The sequence below is a fragment of the Strigops habroptila genome, chromosome 6 (assembly GCF_004027225.2).
Source record: "Strigops habroptila isolate Jane chromosome 6, bStrHab1.2.pri, whole genome shotgun sequence".
Classification (NCBI taxonomy): domain Eukaryota; kingdom Metazoa; phylum Chordata; class Aves; order Psittaciformes; family Psittacidae; genus Strigops; species Strigops habroptila.
The window spans coordinates 21,260,437-21,286,361 of NC_044282.2; positions in this window are offsets into that span (position 1 = coordinate 21,260,437).

A 25,925-nucleotide genomic window follows, 5' to 3' on the forward strand; every position below is an offset into this window, starting at 1 on the left:
TAAAAACACCAGAGGTTGGTTATCAAAACCAAAACAAGACAAGGCAAAACTTCTCAAAAAGTCTCTGGTTTTTGACATGGATTTTGAAAAAAGAACAATTAAATTGACAGACCATAATCACTGCCTTTGTGCTTGTTACTTGAAATAACCAAAACAGAGAGCTAACGAAGAGCAGCAACTTAAATGGCAAGGACTGGTTCTCTGTTTTGCCCTAAAGATTTCTAAAGCTTCTTTTTTTCCTGAAAGAGATCTTTCCTTTGGCAGACACTTTTTAGAGAGAGGTTGACCTCTGCTTGTTATCACCGTAACTGAAAGGTAGCGTGATTGCCTTTGTTACAGGGAACCAGACTCCCAGAGGGACTCCAGTGTTTGCTCTCAACTTCCCTGACCAACACAAGGATATCTCTCAGGTCTCAACTGCCCTTAGCTTATCTCACTTCATGTCTAAACTTTAGTTTAGGGAGTGTATGGGAAGGAACATTTCAGTGCACAGTGACTCTTCCCTTTCCCACTACACACGTTCACAGGCCAACAAGTTTTTTCATGGGTACCTCTGAATATGCAGCTATTGGTCACACAAAGCTTGTACAGCAATTAGTCTTCTAAGTAGATATATTAGCTTTTGACTGTATCATGATTGAATTCTGTTAAAGTCCAAGTGTTAAGGCTTGATTAATTTATCCTGGCTCTTGGTGCTTCACCTTAACTTTACTGTAACCTTTGACAGGCATGCAGCAGCAGATACCTAAAACTGTTCAGCCATTGGATCTCTGGTAAAAGATTTTCCAATGACTGTCAGTTCAAGCTTTGAAGTTGGTGTGGGTCAGGTACCAAAGAAAGAATATCAGCTTTTATAACAAAACATGTCAGGTTCACAAAGTATACAGGATTATACTGCAAACCTCCTATTCTTTTGTATTTTTCTTTCTTTGGGAATTGTAACTGCTGAAGAGACTATAATATGTCACAGCTGTTGTGTTCTGCTTTTAATAACCTCTGCAAGGTATGGTGATACTGTCAGAAAGAAGGAAGGAATTGAGAATACTGGAACAAAGTTAAGAAATTGCTCAATCAAAATCTGCTCTAAAGTATTTCCAGTTTTACTCATCATAGGGGCAGTTAACTGAAATGCAAAGCATTTTTTTTTTATTAAGTCAAGTAAAAACAGTAACAATTTTATGTCTTATAACTGCCAAAAATTATGTGAGACAGTACTTTGACCAAACAGGCGGTGGAAAGATTTTAACTACAAGCCCTTTACCTCCATTGAGGCAATGTATTGATTTGACAGAGTAACTCTAAAATTGTGATAAATAAATCCCATCCCACTGAACTGTTCAGCAGCAATCTCCCACCTGGGTCTGCTAATTTCATTACAGATGAACAAGGTCAGGTTGCCTGCGATACTGAAGGCATCCTGGACAGACTGGTAAATGGTCCAGCTGTATTTTCTAATACTTGATACATCCTGTTTTCTATTTTCTCCTCCCTTTTGGCTTGATCCAAACCAAAATGTATCAATGGAAATACATCCATCAGCCACAAGGCTCAGGACTAGACATTTGAACTTATACAAATCAGTGTTTTCAAAAAAGGCAGTAAGTAGAAGCCACAGGGAGTCTGAAATATTCTTATGACAACTGATAATCTAGAACAAGGAAAAACTGTAAGGACAATTCACCATTCAGCATAACATCCTTTGCTCTGTTAAAAAGGAAAGTTATTATTTTCGTCTGCAAATGAGACAATATGATGGGGAAATTAAATTAAATGGTGATGTTATTCTCCTGGGGCAAAACAATTCTATTCAATAAATTAATTTTACATCAGTAGCTCTTTCCTTTCTTTAAACTGACAGTAATAGCCTGACAGCTTAAAGCTTTAATAAACTTCAAGAACTAGGAGACTGCCCTTCCTAAAAAAAAAAAAAAAAAAAAAAAAAAAAAAAGCCAAGTATATCACAGGTATTAAAGTCTTTTCTTGTTCGTTGTAACATAAAAAGTCCTCTAAATCCAATTCTACTTACTGTATTATTTGATGAACCAGACCACTTAAGATAGTTTTTGACAACATGCAGTTTTAGTATCTTAATGTTCTCATTCTTTAGAAGATACTTGAAACCTCAATGACATTTCCCATTAGGTGGCTCTAAGTAAATATTATACAAAAAGGGCAAACACATGGAGGAAAAGGATTCTGTCTCCGAGACAGTCTTGTTTGTTAAAAAAGAATAAGTCATCTGTAAAGGCTGCTGTGTGAGATAAGCCGGAAGGCATGAGCTACTATGTCCAGTGTCTTCAAGGGTCAGGAGATACCTCACCAGTGTCTGAATTAAAATAATGTACGTTGTCTTGTTTTTCATTTGTCTTGCACTTGTCTTGTCTTCCTTCCTCCTTTCCTTTCTTCCCTCCTTCCTCCCTTCCTCCCTTCCTTCCTTCCCTCCTTCCTTCCTTCCTTCCTTCCTTCCTTCCTTCCTTCCTTCCTTCCTTCCTTCCTTCCTTCCTTCCTTCCTTCCTTCCTTCCTTCCTTCCTTCCTTCCTTCCTTCCTTCCTTCCTTCCTTCCTTCCTTCCTTCCTTCCTTCCTTCCTTCCTTCCTTCCTTCCTTCCTTCCTTCCTTCCTTCCTTCCTTCCTTCCTTCCTTCCTTCCCTCCTTCCTTCCCTCCTTCCTTCCTTCCTTCCTCCCTCCCTCCCTTCCTCCCTTCCTTCCTTCCCTTGCTCCCTAGCTTCCTCACTTCCTCTTTCCCTGCCTGTCTAATCTTTAAAGGGAAATCATCAGTAGTGTAGCCTATCCACCAATAAACCCACCATGCTTGGAATGCCATGACAGTAGCTCTGTATCTTAAATTTTGTATAAGAGAACTTGTACAGCTGCTGCTGTGTCTTCTGAATAATTGCAAGGGGAAATAAAGGACTCTGGCTTCTTCCTTAATCTCTTTTTATTTTTAATTCTCAAAGTCAGCTTACAAGTGCAAATATTAACCCCCAGCCCTAGAATAAGTAATCTCTTTTATCATTCTTCTCATAAAAACTTTATGTTTCTCCAAAAGTATTTTACAACTGTGACAGAAAGCGCTGTGGCAGATTCCGGTAGAAGAGGACCAAGAGAAAGCCTGGGAAGTCAGCCAGAAATTCAGACTGATTCCCCTTTTGTACCCGCTCCAGTGTATGACATCATCCCCTGTACTTCGATGCCTCTGTACAAAGCCTTTGGATAACAAGCCAAACATATTGTGCCAAATATCTTTGCTATTATTATAATTTTTCATTTGGGGATGATTCTGATAAATGATTTGTAAATGTAAAAAGGCAATTAAATGGAAAAATAAGGAGTTGCTGAATTCTTCAGCTGCACTGAGTAGTTCCAATTAGAGTCTGAAGGAGGAATATTGTCTTTCTGTCAGACAAGCCTGTGACACAACACATCTCCCTGAGGTCCTGGGTCCTGGATACTCAAAGAAAGATTTCACTTGTATTCTCAAATAGATTATAGAAGTTTGCTAATCAGTAAAAATAGGAGTATCCCTAAAGCATTCATTGGGTAGTTGGGCAGAAAGGGCACTTTAATGGCCTAAACTCAAGGCCTTAGGGCACTATCATTATTCAAAGGATATTTTGAAATACTGATTAAGTTGGATATTTGTTAGTTATTTCTCAGTACTGAATAAGATGATTACTTTTACATGTTTAACATCATTTCAATTAGCTGAACGCTTTCTTCCCCCCCCTTGATAACAACTTATTTTAGGATGCAGCAGCAAACCATTAAAAGAAGGTGAAAACATAAAAGAGTACAACTTTAAGGACAGGAAATATTGTTAAAAGATAGGGCAAGCTATTTGCCACTCCCACCTCTCTTCCCAACTTCCTCTTCCTCTAGTCTCAGTGAGCTCTAAATAAATTTAGAAGACATAGTGTCTAACAGAACTAAGGCTTTTGGTCTAGATCCTGAAAGGTACAATGCTAGAGTTGGGTTAATTAAAAAAAAAAAAAAAAAAAAAAAAAGGAGAACTCAGGAGTTGGGTTTTTTTCAGGAATTGCTTAGTGCTCTGTCGAACTGAGGCCTTGGTAAGCAGTTTGTGCAATGTAGAACAAGTGTTGTCATTATTGTAGTCAATGGAAAACCTTTTCTCAAGTTGATTAGGACTGTAGTTGGACTCCCTATGACCAGCTTAGACTTAACTGGCCCTGTGTGCTAGAGTTATGAGAAGGTAGGTTTGCATATATTCAAGTGCACTTGGGGGCCCAGATATTAAAAGAGAAGAATAAGAAGGCATTCTGATAAATTTTTTATTCAATTCTACTGAAAATATTGATTTAAATTGATTCCCTGCCTCTACTGTTTTTCACTGAAGACAAACAAGAGGTTATTTTTAAGACCTAGGGCCTACGAACTTTGGTAATTACAGAAATTTTTTTGAAAAGATTTGAAAAAGCAAATTGACCACAGTCACACAACTTTATTAAAACTTTATATTGATAATTCCTAAATTCAGACTTATGATTCAGCAAGTCACAGGGTCTGGAACATGGTCTTATCCATTCTTACAAGGTCACCCAGGTGATTTCATTTGACATACGGCGGCAGTTCAGCCTCCATTTCATTTCCCACCAGGCTTATTTAACATATGTATCAGAGATGTGATTCTTTTATGGTGCTATTGGCATAATGATAATGCCTTTATAATAATAGTGATTTTACATTTTATTAAAAACATTAATAGGGAATTACTACTCCTATGAAAACAGCAAAGAAAAAGAATGAATTGTACACTTTCATACTGTAAATTCCGTCTTTTGGCATCAAACTAAATGCCATTACAATTTCTTTTTTTAAAGCACCAAATTTGAAACAAACAGACTGTTAGGATTATAGTGCCACATAACTCAGATTATCCAATAAACATATGACTGGTATATCTACAATATGAAGAAATTTATTCCCATTTTCATACCTATTTAAGATTTAGTAAAGTATTTAAGTATGGATAAAATAATTAGAACATTTATTATGTGTTGTCACTAACATTAGCTCTTGTGTTTTTCTAGAACCTGTATTTTGGAAACATATTTATATCTGGAAGAGACCAAGTAGAGAAGAACCTTTCAATTTCCTTCAACTTATCTACAGATATGTCTGAAAAAACCTTGGGTGGCTGCCTTACATACAGATTAAGACCCAGCTCAGTCCTGCCCTGCAGACACCCTCCATGCCTGAGGTTCAGAATCTGCCTCAAAAAACAAGTGTTTCTTCTCAGATTTCAACACCAACAAAAGCAGTTTTTCTCTTTCACACTGAATGTTTTGTGTGGTCTAGCCCTTTCATCTCCCATTCCTGCATCTGTTTTTTACCTGCTCATGGATTGTCCTGTTGGATGAGGAACAGAAGTAGCAGGGTCAGGCTGGGAAGAGATGATGCTTTGACAGTGTGAGAAAGAAAGGGAAGATCTAGCCATCTAAATGTGTTGAGCATTTTTATTTCAAACACACACACACACACATCCCCAATTATTAAATTCTGTCCAAAGGAGACACTACCAGAGATGAAACAGGAAGAAGAGGATGTGTACACTTATTGGGTGGGATTCATCTGACTTAACTTTAGACATCTAAAAATTCTTCATCTGAGTTAGTCATCCCTGACTACCCACAAAGTCAGCAGAAAGAAAAAAGCACACCTAAAAAGCATTCATCCTTCATAGCTTAGAAGAAGAATAATTGCTCTTTCGAGTTATCTGATTCTTTTCATTGATTATAAAGGGGAGCATGAAGTAAATAACTCAGACAACTGACTTTTAGACATCTGGAATTTCGGCAATATGAATATTTTCCCTTCTTTATCCCTTAAAAGAGATGAATTTCACCCTCAGAACTTTGAATTAAAATGGTGTCTAAGATCTAGTTGTGTTTTGGTTGCATTTTTTTCAATCAATCGTTGTTAAACTGAAATTTTGCAGTCACAGCTGCATTTAAGGCACTTCTTAAAATATGAAGATGTGATTCCACCCAGAAATATATCAAAGAAAGACTTTCAGTACATTTCTAAACCAATCACCTGGAGAAATAAATACACATAAAAGTTTGCATGACCAGAGATCCTGCAGATGCAGTCGGAAGTATGTTGACAAAAGCTGAGATTTTTCATGTATAAAATATTAAAAATAAACAGAAAAAATACTCAGTGGAAATACAAAACAGTACTACTACCTCTGAAAAGCCCCGTGAAGTGAAAAATCTTTCCAAGCTTTGTTTTAGTATTCTAGATTAGCTAATTCACTAATAGTAAGAGTAGTATTTCACTTTTCTAAAATGATCTAAAAGTCACTGATTCTGTAAGTCTTCCTGAGGAGTTTGAAACTCCTTGAAAGATTTGATTTAAAACCGTATTATTTTTTTACTGTGATAGAAATATGGTTCTGACTATGTTCCCAAAGTGTGTACATTAAATTTAGTTTTCAGGACTGGTTAGGGTAGAAGTTTTTTTCCTCCTGAGTTAAAGTCATAAATTTATTGGGGAAAAAGGGTGCCATCATTTTGATCAGTATCTTCATGGTAACAGTATTGCATGAGGGTATAAAAGATCATTCCTCAGTTTCTTTTTTGAGTTGGACAGATTTAAGTAACAGCTTTTATGAAAAGCTTCAAATCATAATGCTTTTAAGGTGTATGGGAAGGAGTTAACTTTTTAGGGATAGTTACTCTAACCGAATTAAACTGTGGGCTGGAATGCCAAAAGGAAAGCTTCAGAATTCTTCTACTTCACTATAAATATGTTTAAATCTTAATCTACAAATGCTAAACCAGAGGCATAGCAGTGTTCATCCTGATTTTACAAGGTGTGGTTTCACTCTTCTTTTTGAAAACTGCCTTAACCCTCCAAAAAAGATACAAAACATCAAAGTGAAATGTAAATGTATTTCTATGTAAAAAACTACCCATTAATTATTTATTTGAAGGTTTTGGGTTGTACCTATTCAGTTACTAATTATTTCAAAGGTATAAGTCACCTCACTAGAATCTGGTGGTGAAGCCTCTATGTTGAGACTCTCATATCTAGGAAGAAGATTTTGAGTGGGCTTGTTGAGGTTTTTTTTGCTAGATCTTTTTGCTTAATTACTGTTCTTACTGAATAGATAGGTTTTTCTCTTGGTTATTATGGAAACATTTTGTCAAAGCACATTTATACGAACCTCAGGTTTAGGATGCAGAGAATTTTCTCATAACATTATGAGGGTTTCCTTCAATACTGTGCTACAGAACCCACACATATTTCCTGCGGCCTTGACACATTCGATTTCAACCACTTTGGAATTCATATTTAACAACTATAATCTGGTAGATGAATACTGTGTCAAAAGAAGGCAAATCCCAAGCAAACAGAAACAATAAATTTAATGAGAATTAAATGACAGAAATAAAACTTAACATATGAAAAAACAGTCATGGATAAAGGAGAAGCAATAAATATGAAAAATAATTTGAAAAATTAAAAATAACGCTGCATTTCATCATTTGATTTAAGACTCAAATATATTGAGATCTTTTATAGTCACGGTGAACTTTTACCTCTGAAAGTCCTCTCATTCATTTTTTACCCTAGGACTACCTGCACAAGTGGTTTCTCACGAGTGTGAGAAATGGGTTCAAACTTACCAGCCCATATCATTGGATAAGGAGAAATATAAACTGGAATCTTATTTCAGAGCACATGGATGCATCTTCTTGCCTGCATGTGAGCTGTCTGAGGACAAGAGCTTTAGTAGCAAAACCATAAAATGTAACACTGATTACACTAACCCTCCTGAAACCCATGCAGACTTGTCTAGCATCCTGTATATAATGTTTCAAATAAAACATTGAACTGTGAAAACTTCCCTGTTTAGACTTGCCAAGCCAATAACATATTTAGGTGCATATCCTGATACCATTGATCTTTCAGAAGACAAAAAATCACCTTCGTGACACATCAAAAAGCAACACAGCACCAAAGCAGATGGCACTTTTGATTCTTAGATGCGTGTCATGTTTATTCTGGGTTTTGTAAAAGACTTAGTGACTGATATGAAAGAAATTAAAATATATAGGAGAAGCATTTGCAGATGTGAAGCACTTGAACTGTAGCAAAAATAAGTAGTTCTCTGGTGGAGAGAAATGGGCATAGACAGTCCAGAGCAGTATGTCACCGAAGTCAGATACCAGGGAGACCTGTTTACATGTGTGTGGCTCTCTGTAAGGTAACTGGAACACCAGGTGATCCAGGGACCAACTACTGGTTAAAATGGGTGTTTAAGGCCAGTTGCTGGAGGGATCCTCTGTGAGTGTGTGTATATCTCTGAGTGTATCTGTAAGTGAGGAGATCTGTATTGGCTACTGGAGTGGGGCTTGGTCCCAGGGGCTCTTATATCCAGCTGTCAGCAACTTTAGAGACTGGGATCCAGTGGCACCTACCAGATGGACAGTCGGCTGGAGAGTATCGTATTGCATATATTCACATGTATTGTCCACTGCCTTTCATTCTGTTTGGGCAGAAAGGGGAACAGGATGAGGCCATCGGTCCTGTTTGTGTTTCATGAGTGCTGCGTTTTCTCTCCTGGTTGATCCGTGTGACTGGCTGCGTGTGCATGTAGGTATGCATTGGTTGCATGTGTATGTTGCTATCAGGAATACACACTCAGACTTGCTACTGGCTGGACCTGGGGGCATAAAGCTCACCTCTCCTCTATCGGTTTGCTGGATACAGCAGCCCCATATGCTGTGGTGGCTCTGCTCCTCATACAGCCCTGCAGCAAGAGTGCCTAAGTACAAGTGAAATAAATTATGAGCCTGAAGTTATAAAAAATAGTGACTGACTGCAAAAATAGTCCTGAAATGCACACATATTTTTTTATCCTTGCAACACTGCTTGAAATACAAGTTTTAAACTGTGAAAACTGTCCCATTGCCATTTAAAAGGTATGTCGAAAGCAGGTACTGTTTAGGTGCATGTCCTTCTAACAGCATTCATTTTTCATTGAATTTCATTATTGTCTTTTGTAAAATTAGGATAATGACATCGATTTTTTGAAGAGAACTGTTCCTCAATATTTTTGTTGCAATGCTGTACTAAACTTTCCTCTGAAACGCAAAAAAATCAGATACAAGGTCCATCATGCCTGATCTTGCAGCAATGATTTTCATTAACAATAAAATAAAAGGAAGAGTAAACTTGACATACCCCTTTCTTGCTTACATTTTTCACTCCATTTTGTTTTCTTGCTCAGGTATGTAAAAATGAGTGTATAAGCGTTTGTTCTGTAAGTGCATTTCTCCTCTGCAGTCATTTAGTAATGCAGAGGAGAGGAATTACAGGGGTTTTTTTACAGACTACTTTTGAAATACTCTACAGATTACAGGCAGAGAAACATTGCTTGAAAACAGTATGAGATCTTGTGATGGAAGTAATATGTAGGAGCAAAGTAGTACTACCATCGGAGAAGATAGCTGCAAACATCCTGTGTGCTTTGGCTATGAATTCACACCCTGTAGGCAACAGTAACTTTTCTTCTTTGGCATAAAACCAATGTTTTAGTCTTGAACAAAATGCTCTTTTATAACAGCACAAACTACATTTAAAAAATGTGTTATTAAAAATTCTATTGAATTGAACATTAACATTTCTAAACATACCAAAGAACCCACCCTCTGTAACCATAAGAAAACACTTGGCATTTGCCTCAGTTCCCATTGAGAGTAGCAGGAGTCTAACCCTATATTTCAATGGAAGCAGAGGTAAGCCAGAGCAGAAAACTTTCCAGAATTTCCTCTCAGCTCTTTCTTCTTCCCATGTGAAGTCCCAAAACAGAACAAACAAAACAAAAAGAAAGGAAGAAGCCCAACAGGCTCTGAACTGTTCCCCTGCTCCCTGCCGTTCATGAAGGACTTCTGCATGGCCTCATAAATTCTGTGGTCAGAGACAAATTCCTTGAATTTCTTCCATTGTGGAACCACTGGGGAGCTGTAGCGTGCCAACAGTCTACTGAGGGAGATGCTCCACACACAATCAATGGGGAGTTTTGTGTTTGGGAAGTGATGGCAGATCATGCTCACAGATCTGCTATAAACTCATCGCCCTCAAAACAGTTTGTTATATTTAGGTACCAGCTGGAACTAATGACTAGCTCTTTGAGATCTTGGTTATCATGTAAGTGATGACCTAGTGAGCTAAGTAGAGGACTAGGACAGGAATATTGAAGATCTAAGCTTGCCTCTGCTCTTGGTCAAAGCATCAGACAAGTTTTTCAGTTGCATTAAGGAAAAGATAGCAATCACTATTGGAAGTTTGGTTTATCTACTGCATTACAATCCTATGCTAATACAGTTATGCATATTGCCACATACCCTCCCCCTCCCCCCCTTTTTTTAAGTAGCAAGGTTGTGGAAGAGCCTGGAAAAAAACTTAGTTTAGGACAAAATGAGAAAGTTTGGGCAATCTCTTTAAGACAGGAGCAGACCATCATACAAAAAGACTGAAAAGAACGGTAAAAAAAATACTAGTTACATACAAAAACTAATCATAAACAATCTTTTTCTTCTCTCTGGCATCAAAAGTATAAAGTGAAACAGTGAAAATTTTGAAGTCAATAGAAAGGAAATACTTTTAACAAAAAGTCCACTTGTGGAACTCTCATGGGATATTATTGAACCAAAGTGTTAGCCAAAATGGAAAGGCATGAATTTGATTTCCAATTCATAACAGTGTTTAACAGTTGTTCTTTAAGTGGACAGAAATGAAATGTATTAAAATGGACAGATAGAACTTATAGATTCATACAAAATTATTTATTTTTTTTTTTAAGACATGATAGCTGGTTATAGAAATTGTATGTCATGTTCCTAGGAACAGAGTTCAGATTTTGTGTCAAAAAGAAGACACAATACTCCATAATAATAATATAATAATCACAATATTATATACAAATCTTGCACAAGTGTTCTAAGGGTTCCTGTGAGAAAAAGAAGAATGCAGTCTTTTAAGAATGTTCGTTTTTGGTACAGGCATCATCTCAGAGCTAAATTTTTCTAATTTTCAGTAATGTCAGTCCAAAATGGGAGAGAGAGACCAGAAACAGCAAACATAATGCAGCTAGTGTACTGAAGAGGGATGGTTCCCCAGAATTTGACAACCAATGGTAGAGACCAGAGCTGAGGATCAATACACACTGAAGATTTAAAGAAGCAGAAAAGATGAGTAAATACACAAGACATTTTAAAATCAGAAACTGAGTATTGATGGGTAATAGAAATCAGATTAAAAAGAGAGAAGCGACAAAACAGAATGATTAGGAGAATTGGCATGCTTAAAGCAAATAAGGAATTTAATAATTAAAATATCTTGTCAAAAGAAAACCAAATGAAAAGTGAAAGAAAATAAATGAGTAAAGTAAAAGTCAAATCAAACAAAGGAACTATGATCAAATAAAAATGGCAACTGAGCTTGGATTTCTAAAAGTTCGACAAAAAGAGTTATGCTCCTTTTGTCTTCTTGGTTCTTTGTGTTTAATAACATAATCAGAGCAGTCACTTATTTAAATTACAGTCTCTCTTCTTGCCTTTACTACACACATAATTTCTATGTTTGTTAAGAATTGCCTATGGGATCTCAACCAAATCACTTAACTCTTCTTTCACCTCAGTTACCTCATCTAAAAACAGAGAATGTGAAGTGTCCCTTTTTCCCCCAAGAGGCTTTGGTTTTAATTTTCATTTTAGTCTCTTTTGTAACAAACCTTGTTTGAACACCTGATAATTTTTCCAACCTCACCAAGCAAGCTTATGAGCCAGAGCAGCTTTGTTTTCTGTTCTTTGCATTGCTACTCATTTTTTGCTTGACTCCAGATAGGTCACAACCTCTGTGGGCTTCTGCTTCCCTATTCATATGATGGGATAATACTCACCTACCTCAGAGAGGGATGTAAGGTTAAATTAGTGTTTAGAAAAGACTGCTGAAGCACAGGGTGTAAAATATTATTATGCTGAGTGCTTCACCAGTGAGAAACTAACTTCACAACTGAAAATCAGTTTAACATATGAAGCTTTCGCAGGTAGTATGGATTTGCTGATGAGAAGGGTGGTTGCCCTTGAGAATGGGCCCACACTGCTCTGGCCACATTCACTTTGCTTACTCAAGAGCAGACAATGACAGGCTGGGACTGGAGGGGGAAGGAGGAGGGGAGGATTTAAAGTTAATCTTGCCATGCGACTGTGTGCGAGAATTGCTGTCAGTACAGAAAACCGACACAAGGTAGGGAATGAATCCAAAAGACATAAGCTAAAAATATGAACAAGGAAGATTTGCTTTTTTTTTTCTTTCCTCTTGTTTTATTTGGTGCAGTAATCTAGATCTCCTCCACTGCTCCCTCCCACCCTCCTTCCCCTGGGAAAAAAACAGAGGAACTCTTATTAACTGGTACCTGTTTCTACTGTGAGTAGGGAAATGCTTCAACACTAAGTCACTCAACTGTAGGTTACTGTGCAGCCGTACTGCTCTCTGTGAATTATGTATGGCTATTCAAAGCAGATATTAGGCTGCATGTGCAGATACCACTGTACATATTAGACCACTCCAAATAAGGATACCTCTGGTGAGGCTGGAAAAGAGTCACAGCTCAGACAAATTTATGGAAAAGAACACATATTAAAGTAGCTGAACAAATAGATCAATGCACCAAGGTTTATGGGTACAAGTCAGCTGTCATGGGCACAGTTAAGGGGTATAATATTCCAGTGAAGTCCCAAACTTAAAATAAAATAATAATAATAATAAAAAAGATTAAAACTGCTCTGCCACTTAATTGATAGACCAAACCTGAATCAATTGCTCTTGATTTCTGCCCAGCTCTCACATTCACCATATGTTTGTGGATTTCTAAACGCAAACGTAAATCTTTTTATCACAGGCAGGTTTGAATATAGCAAAACCTTAATGGTGATGTTTCTGTTACTGAGCTGAAAAGAAAGGCAGATGAAGAAGCAGAGATTCTTATTCTGCCACTATCATTCATACAAATAGCCCTCTTGAATCACTGTAGAAAGATAGGTACTTGAAAAGTAGAATCTGGCCCGGAATATCGATATATGTATTATAACATGAACACTTCTTGTAAAACTTACAGTGTGTCCTCTGAGTATATGTGTGGTTGCTGCATGTACTCCATGCTATATAACCCCCCCCAGAAGAGGCTGTATTATGAATCATGCAGCAGCAAAATCAGTTGAACAGATCTCTTGTCTTTCCCTGTCCCTCAGCTCTCATAGCCTAATCCTATCCTACTCTGTTTCCTCCACACAAGCTACCATCCTTTCTCTTCTGTCTATTAGAAACAAGCAAACAAGCAAAACAGAACATTTCACTGTTCTAGTTGAACACAGAAATAGCCATGCACACATATTTATGTATATACATACAAATATGCACTTATGTCCATATACTCACATATACACAGTCTTGCACATATGTATATTTCCAGATGTATTTCTATAAGAATGTAACAAATACAGTCAAGGTAACAGTAACCTCCAGTGGGGGTAAGTTGTGAGGAATCAGCAGCAACAGTTCAATTGTTCAGAGAGTGGAAGAACCTCTAAAACAAGCTCTGCTGCCACAAAATTCGTAAGGTGAAACCACAGACAAGAGCTGAGCAGATGTTTCTTCTTAAACTCATGAAAATAGTTTGAGAATAACTAAAATACAATTGTTATCACAATGGTTGCCATTAAAAATGTGATTTCAGCAATGCAGTTGCGGAATGGCATAGTGATCTGCTATGCCAAGCCATGCTCTACTTCATGCTCTACCTACAAGTATGCATTCAACACCCTAGCAAAGGAAATTTGATCTGCCAGTAGTAAACTGTTCCTTCTTGTCCTAACATGCACCATACTTCACACCTCAGGTTTGATCAGATTAAACTATTACCCTGGTAAGGCATGTACATATAAGAAATGTATATTCATCTTTTCCCTAAAACATTCTCATAAGAAGTGATAATTACCATACCCTTGATTCTGCTACTTAGTATACAGATAAATATACTCTGCATGAAAAATCTGATATGCACAAGGCAAACTTTAGGCAGAGGGGAAGTGGGCAGCTGCCTATGACAGCAGGCAGGTGGGGGCAGAAGAACACACATAACTCCTCACCCTCCCATTAATTTTCCCTGTGCCTGGGCCCTGCAGTTCTGTGCCAATCAGTGCTCCCATAAGGCCCTTGCACTTGTGCAGCAGAGGCTACCACTGGGATGCAGGAGCTGCCCTCATCCTCATCCTCCCAGTGCAGAGAAACCTGCCTGTCCCTAATGGGGCTTCCCCTAGGATCTTTGCTTTGGGTGTGCGCATGCCATCTCCCTCACTGTGGAAAGAATAGCCTGCTTCGTTGAGGCTCCAGATCCTTGTCTTTGTGGCTGCAAAATTCAATTTTTCAGTGGTGATGGCAACTTTGAGATACCTCTAAACAAGCATTTCCAGGGCCAGAGTCATAAGCCATACTGGTGCAAATTTCACCCAGATAGAATAAATAATTGGCATTTTTTATTCTGTTTTGGAAAGCATGTACCTCCAGAACTGAGAAACTGCTGTCTTTTTTGTACATGACTCTCTCCTTAATATACTTGACAAACTCTAATATATAAAAACTTCAGCTGCTAATTCAAGATAATCTAGGTTTTCTCCTGACAAAATTGAAGTAAATAGAAATCACTTCCCCTGATGATGTTTACAATATTTATTCATGGACCCTTCAGTATGAAGCACTTTGATTAAACAATTTAGCAAAAGCACAGCAAACCCACCTGGTGTATGCAGAACAAGAACTGAGCATCTCCAAGGTTGTTATGAGCTATTATACGTGTATGAAAAAGATGCTTTACACTTGCAGTCAGAGATCCGGAAAAGTGACAGCTATACAAATATACATGAGCAAAACACAACGACATGGGAAACAATCTATTCCCAGCCTTCTCTGCATGCTTTATGAAAGTGGAAAGTTTTTGAGATTATCTACAGTAATTAGGAGTCCCCAGTTGTGTTTACATGGTTAGCAAGTGTAAAATATGATGACCTGCTGAGGATTTGCAAACAGCTAAGTTATAACGATGGATCGTGGTGAGAGGACATGTAAGATTTCCCAGACTTCTGCTGGGAATACTTCAAAAATAAAGCACATTGTTTTCCCTTGGGGTTTATAACACCTCTTTGACTTAATCAGCTTGCCTTTTTGCTCTCAAGGAGAAATTTCTCCAATTTTACTCATCTGAAGAAATCACAATGTTCGCAGTATTATGGTGGTGATTTTTAACTATCTTTTCTCATGGGAGACATTAGGTTAGGGTAACAAATAACTTCCCTGTAAAATTCGGTTCGTTATCTTGTCAGAATACAATGTTTAAGAGAGAATATTATATGTATATAAGTGTGTGTTTATGTATGTATATTATACATATATAAGTATATGTTTATGAGTTATATATATCTTTATATATAGCCAGATATAAAGAAACAATTTAGCTTCTATATTAAAAAAAAAAGTGTGAGAACATCATAACCAAACAAATAGTAATTTATTTCAAATTGTATTAAGGATGTAACAGAAAAATCTGCATTTAATTTATATTCTCATAGTGCCCAAGAAAATTATTCCCTTTCTCCATGATGGGATAATGTATGCAAGCCATGCTTACTTATTTTATACAGTAACATTTCAGCAGAGCTATCGCTGACTATGTGTTTGCTCTTGTGGCTCAGAGAAAGCAAGCAGGGAAATGAGTAATGCCTTATTACTGCCAAACCCTGCTCAAAAGTGAAGAATATCCGTAGGCATAGTTTGAAATGTTACTATAGGGCAGGGAGAGCTTCGCATGTCTCCCTGACAGAGCCAGATAAAGCAGAGTTGAGAGGTGAAAATGATTCAGGAGAGCTGCTTTGTAGCTTCAGGACAAGCCATTCTCACCTTTACTTATATTTCTGGCTAGTACTAGATGAATAAAAAAGATTCAAACATTTAAAAAAGGGAAACCAGGTGCACAATTTGACAATATTATTCCATTTACTGTGTCCAGGACACAAGCCTTTTATAGGTTTCTCATTGCTAGGTGCCAGGTAAACCAGCCAGGATCTGGACTCTGCTGCAATATCCTCTTCCATCCAAGCAGCTGGAGGTGATGGGCTTAAAACAAAGGGTAGGGTTCATCTCGGCTGGCTTTAGCTGCCTAAAAGTTTAACTGTCATCAAGCTTAAACTAATCCTTCAAGCTCCCTCTATAGTCCATAGAGCAAAATAGAGATGCTAGAGAGATACTTATCTAATACGGTCATCTGAGAAAAAATTCCCTCCCACTTTGCACCAGGATTGGAGGGATCCTTTCTTAAATGAGATCTCTAATTTTCTTGTTTAAAGCTAAGAGGAATTAAACTGGGAAACATTAGCAGCACATTTTTTTATTTGCCGTGATTAAACCTCTTGGGAGTAACCAGAGCTTTAAATTTTCCCTTATGTTTTCATCACCTTTTTTTTTCAGCCCTTGGCCAGTTTAGAGCTGAAACCTTACAGAAGTTGTTCTTCTTAGTCTTCTACCTCTTCCTAGGAATAATTTTGTCTTTTCAGCTTCCAGCCTTCTAAGGTGAAACATTGCTCTGACCTTTCTTTCCACGCTAGGATGTTACTTTTTGAGAAATCTGTACATCATGTGCTATTGAACATTTCTGGTACCGAGTTTGTTTTTCACTATAGTGACTGAGTTTCAATTCACTTTAATTTGTGATTGTGTATGATGATTAAGGTTCTTCCATTTCACAAGTGGCTAAATTTTCTGGTTGTTTTAATTGCAAATGTAGATTAACACAGTATACTTTTTTTTTCAAATGAGTTCAGGTTTATGACAGGCAGGTAAACGAGGAAAGAAACTAGTAAATCCAAAGGGTTGTTTGGGTTTTTTTCTTCGGGGTTGGTTGTTGTTTTTTTTTCCACAGCTTTCAGAATATTTTCTAATTTGTGTGTGAAGGAAAATATTATAATCTTGAATTTTTAAAGTGGTACTTAATGCTTCTGCTACTTCAGGTGTGCTGAAATACCACTACCACTTTTCATCAGGAACCTGCAGATTAACAAATATTGATGAGCTTCTGAAATTGCTATGAGACTTGTACATGCACATTATATAATGAAGGTAAGGCACAAGGAGGTTTTACACGGTTCTTCAATTTAAATCTTTCTGAAGTAGATTACTTAATGTTTATGACTTGTGTATATGTCAAAAGATTTCAGAATATTTTCTTACTACTACTACAAACATATACGGCATACTCAAGATTTGATTGCATCTTAGTGGGGGGATTGCTAATGTTTCATAAACTGTATTCATATTTTTAACTATCTCTTTCATCATGAAATGACTCATTGCCTTTAACTTTGTGAGAGGTTCTGTCTTTGATGTTCTTTTCTTATTTTGCATACATTTGTTTTTCAGTACTTACTATCTGTCATCTAATGCTCTGTCATTCTCTGTCAGTTGCATTATTTTTATTACTATTCCAATGACATCTTTTTGATTTTCCAGTCTCTCCATGCCCTAAACTGTTTGCAGGTGGGGGCGTGCCTTCAAAGGCTGACAGTAAAGAACAGGGCACAAACTCTTTTCATATTTATTAACCAAATATGCACTTTGGAAATTTGCATATATATTATGAGGAGCGAGTCCTCATTAATTAATTTAATAAGCTTGTCTTTGGTTCCAAACAGAATCACTCTTGAAAAAAACCACACTTCAACAGCAAACAGTAGCTACAGAAAATACAGTAGCCACCACTAAGATGTCAGCATCTATCATACGATCATCAGTCTTTGCCTGATAAGAGCAAAAGAAATACCTATTTTTAGAAGCAATTCTTTAATCTGCTCCAATGGAAATTTAGACCCCTAAGAAAAGTTATAAAATAATTAACAAATTTTCAGAATATCTAATCTATTAAATCAAACTAAGTGAAGACTATTTGTTTTAGCATATTTTCAGTCAATCAATTCTATGTATGTAAACGAAGCGTGACACTTACTCTCATGGACTGAGCCAATTTGGAAGTTTTAAACAGAAGCAGAATCAGTTCATGGAAAGCCATATGGTCTCCTTATGATCTTTTATTAAACTAAATAACAGATTTACAGCCACAGTTACAACAGCAACAGCAAAAAAAATGTAAATCCCCATTTTTCACTTTTAAGTTATTTCTACTTTGAGGGTCTTTTTTTCAGCAGTAACAAAATATGAAGTAGAAGAATACTATTTTGTGTGTTTATTTTAATTATCATCATATCATTACTATTGAATGTCAATCAAGACAAAAAAGATCAGTCAAAATCCAGATTATCAGTTAGACTGATAGCTATAGTTATAGTTAGACATAGCTGTAACACCTCAAACATTTAGGAATTTCTCACTTCATGCCTTTCCATTTCTTCTCAGTTCTTTAAAATTGCTGGAAGATGGAAAGAAGGAATGTTCTTAAAAGCCACAACCACATGGCGCATAAGGCAAAAAAGAAGAGCTGGTTCATGTAGTCCAATAATTTCTGTAATTTTTCCCCTCTAACTCAGAATTGAGGCTAGTGACATGCTTGGCTAAATGCTGTCTCCCTGATAGACACTCAGTTCCTATATTAGGAAAATACCTGACCTGAGGAGGCTATGATTTTAACTGGTAATTTTTTCTGCTGGTTAACTGTCCATGTTATTTAAAAAATTGTGTACAGTTTTTCATTTGCATTCATGTGGCTCCAGTTACCAGCCACAAGTTCATCTTATGCCATTTTTTAGTGCATTTCAGGACCCATTATTTTCTCCATGTGGAAATACCAATGTTCTGTAAACAGGCTACCTCAGAAGCTGAATTCCTCCAGTTTTCCCCTGGAAAGCTTTGTTTCAAAAATTCAGGTGTTTTCTGGATCGTTTCTGAAATTTCAGTTTTCTAATAATCCTTTTAGAGGTTTAAATGTGGATGTTGTCAACTTCTGTAATAGTCTAATATGAGTCTTACTGTTGCCTTATAGAAAAGTAGAAATACTGTACCTTTTGTTAATATTTCCATGTGTATGAATGCACTGGGTGCATTAGTCCTTTTTACCACCACATTGCAATGGGAGCTCAATATGGGTTGTTATTTACAGTTAACCGTAAATATTTTTGGGAGTCACCACATTGATGACATAGTCCTTCAGCCCGCACATACATGCCTGCATGCTTAGTTCCTAGAACTTTGTTCTCCCTGATATTAAGATGTAGTTTGTCTGAATAAGGCACACTTTACTATACAATTCATTTTGGTTGGTATGACTGACATCTTCATCATTATGTACCACTTTACCAACCTTTGTGTCACCTGCCAATTTTGTCAGCAGCAATTTTATACTTATTTCCCAGCCCCTGATGAAAATATTGAATAGTGCTAGGGGAAGTACTGATCTCTGGAGCACCCTGTTAAAACCACTTCCTTCAAAGTGACAACCTCATTGACAGCTACCTTTAGAGACCCACTAGTTTCCTAGTTTTTAATCCTTACAACATGTATTACTAATGTTTAGTACTAAAGCTCATCCAGAAGATCATATGTGTCTAAGTTAAAAGCCTTATAAAAGTCTACATTTATTTTTACAAGGTAACATGTAATATATATTTTTCAGTTAGGTATTTTTGATAGACTTCATTTGCTATAAAGCCATTCATATCTATTAATTCTTTATTAAATCCCTCATAAATTTTAAAAGTGTTTTGCCTGAGCTGATGTAAACTAATATATTACTATGCTATATATAGCTCATACCAAACTATGCATTTGTCAAATAAGGCTGAACTAGAGGACTTTGTAATAAAATAATCTTTATTTGATAACTAGTCATGAACAAATCTCTGGAACTAGAGGGGCCATTTGTATTTTTAGATAGATAGAAGATGTGCTCAGTGCTTATGCCTAACTAACTCACTCCTTCATAGATGATTCAGTGAAGTCAAAAGTGACTTAGAAAGTGCCTCAGTCCTTCAGCCCAGAAACTTTAGGAAGAACAGAGGATGATTAGCTCTTTCCAGTGTCCTAATCTAACCCCTTCACTCTCTGCAAGAACTTTAAGGAGGTTAAAAAAAAATCCAAAACAGCTTTATAATGTGAAAGAAAACCTTGAGGACTGCAAAATTTGCATCTGCAAGATTTTATCTTACTTTAAAAAAAACACACATCAGAGGATTCACAGGACACTTCTTTCCAAGATTTGCAGCTATTGTCTAGCCTTCAAATATGTTCCATTGAAACTTTCTTCCTTAACAATTTTTCCTGCGCTATAGATGAGTGATCTTCAAGATTGCATCATTCTTGGTAATTCCTTCTTTCCATTACTTTATACTTGACAATAGTCAACAAAACTCTGTAGAGCTTTTTAATTGTGTGCTCTGGAAATTTCACAGGCAAAGTGCCAGCCACCTAATTGTGCTAATTATTATTCACGCAATAACGCCTATTAGTCTGCACTTTTTTTAAAGGGGTTCAATCAGCATTCAGATCTTGCTTGCTTGGCAGAATGTCATTATAGCTGCTTTCAAAATCTGGCAATAAGCCTAAGAAGAGTCCATTTTTGCCACTGGGACTGCCTAATCCAGACATCATTATCGATCAAACTGACACACGTCTGCCAAAATGGTTACAAAAAACCAGGAATCTACACAGCTCTGGTATCTCCAGCCTAAGTCTGCAAAATGATAGGGATCAAAAGATGAAATCATATTTACATGAGAAATTAGAACATGCATCTACAAGCAGAAGGGTAGAGTTCCAGAGTTGTATTTAGTTAGTGAAGCAGTCTTTAAAAGGGAAAAACACTGGAAGAATAAAAAGGAAGTAAGACCACTGGAAGAATTTGCCTGTTTAAGTCAAGTCCCAGGTCTGGTACCGATAGCAATGTATCACATTATAAAGCCTGAACATTTCCTACCCTTTGGTTAGAGATTTACAGATCCACTTCAAATTAATTTGCCTGTGGAGTGAAAGTACAGTTGCAAAATTAGCTGGAAGCATCAAGCTTCTCAAAGAAGTGCGATTCCTCAACAGTGGGAATTATGGAAAGAACACAAGGGCCATTAAATCTTTTCTACGTTATGGTTTCAGTGACCAAGACGGAGTTTACACTGCGTGAAAGAATGAACTTGATGGATAAACACAGGGTTATTTGGAAATTCCGTAGACTATTTTTTTCTGTTGCTGAATAAGCAATTCCATGTGACCATTTATTAATATAAAAGGCATGAGATTAGATTTGCTAGTTAGCAGTTAGCATATGAAGTATGGCAGAATGTGGCTTAAAGCAAGGCAAAAAATGATAAGCATATGTCAAATCTCCACTGTTCTGGCTTGTACTTTATGTAGCAATATATGGTCTCTGGCCACACAGGATCAGCGAGGATTGCCTCCTGCTTTCCCACACCCTGGCTGTGACACTTCGTTTAATTCCAGAGTAATCATAACAGTGCAGACACAGATTTAACCAAATTTTAGTGCCCTCACTTTGTGAATAAAAAATACATATTTGGTCTTGCAGACAGTTATCACGGGCTTCTGAATACAGACCTTTACAGGCTACATACTCGGTAGGCTTTCATCATTAAGCTCACCATTTAACATAGAGAAAGCACACTTTTTTTCCTCACGTTCCTTGAAACTCTTGTGCACCAGTCTCCAGATATATCCATTAGCCATTTATTAAGGAACTTTTAGTTACTGATGCACTGAACTGACCATCCAACAGCTCCAGAACAGAAAGAACAAAGTCAATAGAAAATTGAGTTTAGCACCACTTGGTTTCTCTCTCTATATGAATTTGAAAGTCAGGTATTAGTGAAATGCTCCCTAATCTTAAGAAATGCTCCTAAAAAAAGCATCACTGAAAGGAAGAATGACAAAACTGACCAAAAATTGAGGGGTACAATGAGGAGGAAGCAAATATTTGTTTATTTTTTGTGGAAGGCTCTGAAAAAAGAAAAGAAACAGGAACATTTATAGAGAAAAATATGTTAGCTCATGAAGAAATTTGTGGAATACCAGTATAACATGCGAAGCTCAAGGAATTTCTTCCAAATCTAAAGTAGCCTAGAAGCTTCCCCTACCATTATAAAAATAATTCACCCTTTATAAATACAGCTTTTCTAAATTTATAGGCCAAAAGTCGTTAGCATCTAAATTAATTTTGCAAGTGTTAAGTTAGTTCAACGATTTTCCTCTTCTGATACAGAATCATCTCATCACAAATGAGAGATATGAGGATGCTGAAACTGAGCAGGATTTTGCCAGTGAGGATTTTTTCACAGAAAAATGCTGGTGCATTGTACTAAATGATTATTGGAGCTTATTGAGTTCAACAAAACTTTGGGAAAAGTTCTTAAGTCTAGAATTAAACTTCTGATTAAAACCAGAGAAGGACAAAGAAACAACTTCTTACTGCAGAACAGCTGAAATGCAATGCCTATTGTCTGAAGTATGGGTTTATATAGAAAATCTCTCACTTTCTTCTGCTGCATGTGTTTCTTTTTGCATAGATGTGAGGGAACATGGAGTAATGATGGAGACAGGCACACATGAATTAGATAGTTTGGAGGTGTGGCAACATTGGAGAGCCAGGGTCATATTCCAGCTCTTACTCAGTCTTAGCAGTGACGAGAAAATACAGGTTTCCAGATCATGCTTGTACCCAGACAATGAGACAATTGGTTGAGATGGATACTGACAGGTATCCCTTCTCCTTCTGTACCAGAGCAGAAACAAAATGTTGAAGCTGTGACATTTTCCATAAGTTGGAATGGCCATTTTCCAGTTGCACTTGAAATAAACTTATTTCTGCATTTTTCACCTCCTAGAACTAGTCCTATCTATTGCTGTCTTTAGTCTTCTCACACTGCCAGTGCACATTAAGCACTAATATGCTTTGCCCCATTTCCAAGAGGGCCGTTAAGCCTCACATGCCCTCACATGGCGTCAGATGCTGCCAGCTTTCCCTTGTCACTTTTACATTGACCTGCCACCCGCCCTTTACTCACAGTTTGGTTTCCTGATGTGAATTGCTTCAATTTTATTAGAAATTAAGTCAAATCAAAGAAAAGAGGGAAAGACTGGAAACAAAGACAAGGGAAGGCTAGGTTAGGAGGAAAACTTGTAAAGGAAAGCAATGAATCAAGAAAAACTCCAGAGAAAGCTGCAGTCTATCTTCTCCTCAACACTCACAATTTTATCTCTACACCAAATCTGCAAAGAAATACAGAATTAACCTAACTTTTATTAAACACATCCTCTAAAAACGTATAGCATTTCAAATGGTAAAGCGTCTTTGAGTGAATAATCTTACATCTGACTGACACAATGACACAGCTAACTACTGGCAACAAAGGAAGAGTCCTGCTTTGAGGGCTTTTCCATTGCTGGCATCAAGGTAGCCTGTGATGTTCACCTACTGTTCTAAATATCAACCTTTAAGCATCAAGGTGATAAAACTTAGTTCACCTCTGTTACTAATTGCATGAAAACTCAACTGCTATAGGAAGATCAGCCAATTCTACTTTTTCACACTTGCACAGTACATGTTGGCAAGGCTATGACTTAAAGTGTCACGAGTGCATTTCATACTATATATGAGACAAAAAGGTTTACAATCCACCCAGTAGATTTAATAAGATGCAAAAATTAATTAAAGGAGGAAATAACTGCTTATGTGCTATTCTTATGGAACACCCTGAAGTGTCAGAAAGGACTTTGCACCATTTCAAAAGCAAAAGGAAAGACAGTATCACCAAGCCCGTTACACTAAAGAAATTGTTAGTGGTATTGGAGAAATAGGCCTGTTGAAATGAAGAGATATTCTTGTATGAAGAGGTGCCTTTTCTGCCAGTAGAAACTTTTTACTTTTGTCCCAGTAATCGTTGTCTTCTTAGTGGCAGAACTGTATAAACCTCTTCATCTTTTTGCTTTGTAGGTACCAGGTTATCATATTTATAGGCTTTTCAAAAATTGTATCCAATAAGAGCATAAGTCCCTCTGATTTTCAATGAGACAAAGAATCATAACTCATTTTAAAAATAAGATATGTTTTTCTATTCCATGTACAACTTTTGGAAAATGCATTTGTGTCTCAATGAATGTAGATGAAATTTATGCTCCTAAGTACCTAAGTCACTTTGGAAAATGGAAATTCAGTGCTTCTGGAAATATTACTTATGGAGTATTCATGGCCTTTTATTTCCTGGTTAATCATCCTTGGTGGTTAAAGGAGAATCTATTTTAAACTTTATCTATTTCATGTTATCTTAAAAACCATACAGAAACTCTGAGAGTGTTCCTCTCAGTGGGTGTCCTTGCCTTCTTTCTCTCCTTTGTATTATTACAGCACACTCGTTGCACCTTCTTATAAATTAGATCATCCATATCCCAGAGATCGCACCGTGTATGCCTTGGAATTTATACAGTGATTAGAACAATGGGACCCTGATTCTGAATGGTGCCTTTGGGATTTCCTGTGATATCAATTATATACAATAACAATCCTGCTCATGAACAGCACTAGCCTACAAGCCACTCAGCTCCAATTGTGTTAAAATTCCTCACCTCATTTTCATTGACCATGAGAGGAAAAGCAAAGAGTAAACAAACAGAAGATGACCTCTATGAGTAAAACGTCTAAGCATAAAAAGATTAATCGACCCCCATCAGCCAGTCATTAAATCAAATAAGAGCTTTTCTTATACTTTTAAAGCTCAGATTTACAGTCAGGCAAATTGTGTAAAAAGGCTTGTAATACAGTGATGCCCAGTGCCACTGGGCTTTAGAAAGCTGACAGTTGCTGTAAAATAGTCATTAAACAACCTCTAGAAGAGACTCATCAGCAGATGCCCCCAGGTGAAGGAGAGAAAAAGCTGAGAGAATGAAGGAGAATCTAACATCTTAGCATGACTGAATTAAACAGAGCATATTATGCTGATTTTCAGAGTCAGCCCAGTAATTTAATTTTCATAGCAGTTCCTTTGATTGTAGCAACCGTTTTATGAAACATTAATAAAACTTCTTTTTTATGTAGAACACATCCTTTTTCCATTTCATTAAGAAAAAAAAGGCAGGATGTACAAATTTGCTGACCATTAGCTCTGTAAATGACAAAAACAAATGAAAGATTATTTTTAAGGCAGTACCACTGTGGTGGGTAGACTAAATTTGGTTTTACAATAATTTCAGCACAAATTGGAAGAGACAAAAAAACTGTACATGGATTTGCCGTATATTGTACTGCGATGTCATCTCATAAATCAGAATGGTCTACTGTATGTGTGCATGTGTGCACATATACTGCTTTTATATGAAATTATCGTTAGTAATGATATATGCTTCATTGGAATTGATTCTTCTCTTGCTTTTACTGGTATAAATTACAGAATTAATTGAAATTAATATCAACATAAAACTGGTGTAAATGAATACAAGAGACAAGAAATGTAGTTACCTACTTGGGATAGTGGAATACATACATACAACTGTATGCTTGTAGTCAACTGCCATCAGCATTGGCTCAATTACATGTAAGTATCATGTGAAAAATGAAAAAGTTTTGAAAACTTCCAGCAGAGATCTATTCTGCAGGTATTAAACAATGCATAAAAATGTGGGGTAAAAATTAATTTCCCTTTGATTTTTTCTGTTTCCTTCCTTCTTGTCTTTCTGCAATTCCTTGTCTTTCTTTCCTTCTTATGTCTTCAATCTAGTTTATAACTAGATAAAGGCATAAATGTAAAAACGGAAACCGGGAAAAAGAGAACACAAGGAAAAGAGAATTGAAATGTTCACTGACATTACATTTTCTACTTCCTTTGGGGTACTGGTCCATTTT